This window comes from Conger conger, chromosome 10 (genome assembly GCF_963514075.1).
Source record: "Conger conger chromosome 10, fConCon1.1, whole genome shotgun sequence".
Classification (NCBI taxonomy): domain Eukaryota; kingdom Metazoa; phylum Chordata; class Actinopteri; order Anguilliformes; family Congridae; genus Conger; species Conger conger.
In genome coordinates, this window is record NC_083769.1 from 15,016,065 (window position 1) to 15,023,237 (window position 7,173).

Consider the following 7,173-nt stretch of genomic DNA (forward strand, 5'->3'; position numbering starts at 1 on the left):
TGAGGCTCAGTTCACTAACCTCCCCTAACAGAGAGAGAATCATGATGTAATAACATTATGTTGAGTTATTTTAGCTCATCAGGGTTAGTCCATTCTTCAGTTTTAAGTACACTTTGTACAGTGTTCAGATTTTTGAATGCCCTTTCGTTTTTCTCTGGGATATAATCCATTCTGTTTATTGATAATGCATTTAAATTTATACATATGACCTTTGGAGAGGCAAGTTATGTACTGGCTTATCCTATGTGGCAAAAGTCTATTTACCTGGGGGTCTGTGTTTTCCCATGACTGGATGCCACTGATTTTTCAGAGTTGTGTGGATTAGGGACATTGACCTAAATGAAGAGGGCACTGTGGCTTTCGTGTAATGCTTTAGGAGCAGGTAACATCATATTTATCAGCGATATGATGAATAAAATAGACTGACATCGATTCCGTTTTAGAGATGAGGCGCTGAACAAAACTTGGCATCATCATTTGAAAGTTGTGACATGTCCTGAAAGCGCGAGGCCCATTGCGGAGTTTAAACAGATAAAGATAACACCTGTAGACTCACGTGTACATCTACAATACAGTGGGTGAGTGTACACCCTACAGCACAATTTCAGCACTGTTGCTGGGAAACCTCCGGCCAGAACGGCCAGTCTCCTGCGCACACAAAAGCTGCACTCAGGGCAGGTCAAGATCGCATCAGGGAGCCCGCTGTCTAAACTCCCCCCTCCTCCTGCATTTTTGGGTGGGTTTCACTCGCTGCTCCTCCTGGCTACTGTGTTTCTACCTTTCATTCACTGATTCCACCACTTAAAGTCCTTCTGATTGTTCATTACCTACATACTCCATCACATTTAACTGTGAAAGAGCTGCTGTAATGATCTGGAACAAATGACAAGCTTTCATGAAATACTGAACAAAAAACTGAGAGAAACTATTTGAGAGAAAATCATGTATGGTTCATGGTGAATAAACGTACAGAAGATTGTTTGGCGTCAATGTGTTTGGGTTTGATTTGCAAGTGCTGTTCCTGAATTCTGGGTTGCAGGGTGAAACCACAGATTTGAAAGACATCCTGCATGGCTTCTGTCCTCTACATCCTAACTCCAGAAGGTTTCTGGTTGGGAAAGTGAGTTTGGGGCTCTGGTGACAGGAAGGAAAAGTAGGGTGCTGTCCACCAGGTGGCAGCACCGCCCCTTCATACAGGGATGGCCAAATAGTCTTGCTGTGGCCAAATAGCAGGTTATGAGAGCTACAAGAGGCCTGGCCTTTTCAGTAGAGGGAGAGTGGGGTTTGGGAGCGCTTCTGTGGATACTGTAGCAGGGCTGCTGATGATTACAATTGTTCTTTTCCTTATCTCCATTTTCAGCCCCCTTGTGAAGATTAGAGGTTGCCAGATTCTTAATACTGCCGTTATGTTTATTCATAGGACTTTTGGAGAGGTTATGTACTGGCTCATGCTTTCTGGTAATAGTCGATTTACCTGGCGGTCTGTGTTACCCATGTGTTGCAAAAGCATCTCTCTCTCTCTCTCTCTCTCTCTCTCTCTCTCTCTCTCTCTCTCTCTCTCTCTCAAATTCAAATTCAAATTTGCTTTATTGGCATGAAAGGAAAAAATACCAATGTTGCTGAAGCAATACAATAAATATAATAAACATCGACAAATAATCAGTAAATAAATGATAATATCTGAATATAAACAAAGTTAGAATATAATAATGTAAAATAATTGAATCCAAAAAGTATAATGACAGTTATATATAACAATTAATTAGTAACATACAAAGTAATATACAGTATACATTCATTTCTGTTTTTCTCTCTGAGATTGTGGCATTCTAACACAAACTTTGCCACTACTGGCAAGGATTGTTCATGCTCTCCAAGAACAAACCACAGTTTTTGTTCTTGAGGGATCAAGCAAAAATTTGGGATAATTTATTTTTATTTGGGGATTAATTTGGGAACATTGTCTGACAGGAGAAAACGTATCTCTGTCTCCACCTATGCAGTGTGTAGAGACCAAGTTCTGCTCTACAAGCATAGTTGGAGGTGTTCCAGTAGACAACCTAGTATTTGTTGGGCAAATTCCAGCTGGAATTTTTATATTGGTCCTTTGTCCGACTTTTTAAAGCAGGGATCTAATATGGGTCCCCACACCTCACTTCCATATAATACTATTGGGGTTAATATGGAGTGGTGCATTTTAAGACAAATTTGAATTGGGATATATGTTTTGCCAAATTTAGATTTGATTGAGTGAAATGCTCTCTCTCTCTTGCTCTCTCTCTCTCGCCCTCTCTGCCTCCCCTCCCCCTCTCCCCTCTCTCTCCCCTCCCTCCCTCTCCCCTCCCTTCCGCTTTCTCTCTCTCCCTCCCTCCCTCCCCCGCTCCCCTCCTCTCCCTCTCTCTCTCTTCCTCTTTCCCTCCCACTTTCCCTCCCTCTCCCCTCGCCGATCGGGGTGGGTCTTCTTATTTAATTCTCTGTAATCTATACAAAGACGTAGGCTACCGTCTTTTTTACGTACACAGACAACGGGTGATGCATAAGAAGACGTTGATTTCTCTATCCATCCCTGAGCAATGAGATTGTGCAGATAGTCTTTCATTTCCTTATACAATGGCTTTGGCACTGATAAGTATGACCGCACAACAGGAGTGGTATCTTGAAGAGATATTGTCATCTTAAGACTTTCTATACATCCAATGTCATCATCTGACCGTGAAAATGAGGCACTTTCTTCTCTTGCTAAAACCTCTCCCCATCTGGATCTCTCCATTTCCCTCAGGGATACCACACTCACGCCGTCACCCAGTGCAAGGAACCTCGGCGTGGTGATGGACAGCAGACTGTCCCTCTCCGAGAACATTGTGGCGGTGACCCGGTCATGCAGGTTCTTCCTATACAACATACGGAGAATCCGCCCCTTTCTCACCCCCTACTCGACCCAGCTCCTGGTCCAAGCGATGGTTCTCTCCCGCCTGGACTACTGCAATTCCCTCTTGGCTGGCCTCCCAACGTCTGCCATCAGACCCCTCCAACTCATCCAGAATGCAGCAGCTCGTCTGGTCTTCAACCTTCCCAAATACTCACACGTCACCCCCCTGCTTACTTCCCTCCACTGGCTGCCTGTCATGGCTCGCATCAAATTCAAAACATTGGTGCTAGCCTTCCAAGCAGTTAAAGGGTCTTCCCCAGCTTATCTACAAAAAATCATCAGCCCCTACACCCCTGCCAGACCTCTTCGTTCAGCCTCCACAGGCCGCTTGGCACCTCCCCCTCTCCGAACCTCCACATCACGCTCACGACTACTGTCTGTTCTGGCTCCACGGTGGTGGAACGAACTCCCCGTGGAGGTCAGAACTGTAGAATCTCTCCCCACCTTCAAGCGCAAGCTGAAGACACACCTCTTCAAGCAGCACCTCTCCCCATCCCTCCCTACCTCCCTGTGAACCTTAATTGTTGTCTCTGTGACTTGCTTTGTGTATCGGTATTTTTAGTTGGCTAGGTAAGCAGTGTTTGGATAGTTAACTTTGGTCACTTTTGCTCTGTTTGTTTGTTTCTTTGTTCTCAAAAAAAAATAAAAAAGGCCCTCGTCCTTATCTTTGTTGTACAGGTAGGAGTTGAAATTGTACTTCCCTCTTTCGCTTTCAGCGAACTTATCCCTGGTTATGGGTATGCACTTTGTTGTATGTCGCTCTGGATAAGAGCGTCTGCCAAATGCCAATAATGTAATGTAATGTTAACATCTTCTGGACAATTCCTCTCTTAGATTCATCAAGATGTGTTAAATCTACTGGGGGATCCCAGTTATCATCACCAGTCTGGTTGCTGCTGGACTGGACCTGATTCACTGATACAGGACTGATCAGAAGTGGGCACTGGACAGACCCACCCTCTGGGCCATGCCAAGGGTCAACACTGGGTTCAAACAGTAAACAGGTGTCCTCCTTTGCTGGACTTGTTTTATCTCTACACTCAACTTGGATGGACGTGAAGCTTGGGATAATAACTTTTTCCCTCGGGGTCTTCACTCTATATACTTGTGGGTGCTCAACTCTGACCAGCTCTATGAAAGCTTGAATTTGTGACGTCCCAAGTTCAGGAAAGGCTGATTTCATTATCTCCCTTAGATCATTGTATGTACCATTTGGCAGCCCACTGTCACGGCTCTTCACAACATGTTCAATGGCATTATAACCAATAATGGGGTGGGACAAACATCCTCCTTTCATCACTAGGACGGGGATAATAAGGTTATTTACATCAGTTTTCTCATTCGAAAGTCCAAACATGATCTCTACCCAGCCAAGAAAGGGTATGCTATCTCCATTGGCGGCTACTATTCGGAGGGTGTCAGGGGCATCAATAAGCTCAGAGACAGATCTCAGTTTTACACTTTGGAGTACTTCTTTTTTCCAATTTTCATCTAGGTTTGCAAACTTGGGAGCCCGTATCCCATAGTGCTTTGTTTTCTTTACCATTCAAATAACAGTCTACGAGGCATTGTTTCCCAACTAGGGCTGCTACATTTCGACTTTCCTTCTCCTTTGACTTTCCATCCATCTCCCTCCCATTTGAAAGTTTGTTTTTTATCATTTTTTCTTGTGCACGGCCCAATGACTGACCTGACAAATCTTAGAGCAGTAGAACGCATTTTGACATGTGGCACACACTCTCAGTCTATCCTCCTGCTCCCTCATGCCACAATGCATACACTTTTGGTGGGACATCAACGTGTTGCAGGTTACACCCTGTCCCGTGGGAGCAACCCTCTCTCGTTTAATGGAGTGCTTCTTGAGTTTACTCCTCTTGTTTGGCAACCAGCAAAATAGTGTTCACTGCTCCCACATGCATAGCAATGTGTGCAAAAATCATCAGTGCCACTCTGCTGACACCTAACACACCTTCTCAGGCGGCCTCTGGATGAGGGGAGGAGGTATCGCTGTGGTGCATAGCCTTGTTGGAATTGTGAGGTTCCACCTCTTCGTTCTCTACCATTATCTTGCCAGTAGCCTGTTGGCATATACTCAAACTGACTTGGGGGGAAACTGCTATGCAGGCCAGGTGTGGGTAGGTTTTGTAAAGAGGCCATTTGGGGCTGCTGGATTGATTGTGGAATCTGACACACTTCCGTGTTCCAGGTTCTGTAAGTGTGCAAGGTCAGCTTTCATTTCTTTCAGTTCCGTCAGCAGGTCAGGTTGGGTTTTATTTTCTGTTTTTCCTTTCTTTTCAGACGACATTTGAGCATCAGTGCACTGAACTGAATGAACCCCCACAGACCGCTGTGCTGGATGATCCTTCTTTTTGTTTTGTCTCTCTGCCTCGACCATACATGCAATGTTCAATTTCTCCAACAACACTTTGTCATTTATTCCTGGTTGCTGCAGATAGGGTTTGAGGTCATTCCTTTTGTTGTCATTTTACAGGCCAGCAAGGACCGAGTGTAGGAACATATTTTGCACGAGTACCTAAGACTAGACTCAGCCTCTTCTGCCTCAGATCAAGAGCACGGAAAAGGAAGTTCTGGGGAGTCTCTTTGCTGTTTTGAGCCTCTGAGGTCAGTTGCTTGTACAATTCAGTTGCGCCTTTTTCTTGATAGTGAGATCAAAGAATTCTCCTTCACACGGGGAGGGTTAAGTCTGCTTTCCCCTCTAAATAGCTGCACAACTGCAAGCCTGGGGCAATGGCCTTGATGACGGCATGGACTATATCATAATCAGGGACTCTTTTGTTCAGTCCAGCTTCTATTTGGTGGGCTAGACTAGAAAATGTAAGTGTATCCTTTTGCCCCGGGGACATAATTCTGGGGGGCGTTCTGATTGTGTGCCTCTGTTGGCTCCCTACCTGCACGTGGCTGGACTTGTAATGATAACTGTAAAGCTATCTGTAGGGCTTCGATCTGTTTTTGAAGTTTTTCCTGCTCTGATAGCTGGGCTTCTGGATTGTTTGGGTCTGTTGGGTTAGTGTCTGGTGGGTCTTTAGCTGGTATTGGATTATCAGGGGACACCTTCATTTCCACTATTTTGTCTCTCAGGCTAAGGAAAAGGGACATACCCCTGTCTTCCAGTTCCCCTATTTCATCTTTGTCAATGTGAGACCAGAAATAAGCGACTTTTATCTGAAGTATTCTCTACAGGCACACCCAGAGAATCACATATGGTCAGAAGATTTTCAATAGTAAGTGTACAGAGTAACCCTGCTACTTCAAGTCTCATGTCCTCTAATGCATCCATGTTTGTTGAAAAGGGCGATCAGCGTCACAGTGAAGCAGAATGTGTACTTGGCTGGGCCGGACTTGCAGCTTTCCTAGTTAGCCTGGGTAACCTCAAGTGGCGTACTTTCTGTCTCCCCCCTATTCAGTAAACAACGGGCCACTGCGTTACCTCCACACCGGCCCTATGACTGTGCTATTCAGTAAACAACCACTGCGTTACCTCCACACCGGCCGTATGACTGTGCTTTTCAGTAAACAACCACTGTGTTACCTCCACACCGGTAATATGACTGTGCTATTCAGTAAACAACCACTGCGTTACCTCCACATCGGCCGTATGACTGTGCTATTCAGTAAACAACTAAACTGCGTTACCTCCACACCGGTCATATGACTGTGTGATTGAGCTATGCCCTGGTACAGTCCCGCCCAGAGATGCGCTCTATTCGCTGTCTGTGCCGGAGGGCAGGGCCCTGAAGGAATACATTTGCGACGCATTAGCGAATGTGTTTATTAGACCGTCTACGTCACCAGCGGGGGCGGGATTCTTTTTTGTTAAAAAGAAAGACGGGAGTCTAAGGCCCTGCATTGATTACAGGGGGTTAAATGCTGTTACCATTAAAAATAGGTACCCCCTGCTGCTGATGAACTCAGCGTCCGAGCGCCTGCAGACGGCATCCGTTTTTACCAAACTCGACCTCCGTAATCCGTACAATCTTGTACGCATACGTGAGGGCGATGAGTGGAAAACGGCTTTTAACACGCACACAGGCCACTATGAATATCTGGTCATGCCGTTAACGCCCCCGCAGTATTTCAGGCGCTGGTTAATGATGTGCTCAGGGAGATGCTGGAGAAGTCCATGTTCGTTTATCTGGACGATATTTTAATTTTCTCCACCAATATCTCTGAGCACATTCGGCACGTGACACTGGTCCTGACCGAGCTGGTAAGACCGAGATGGA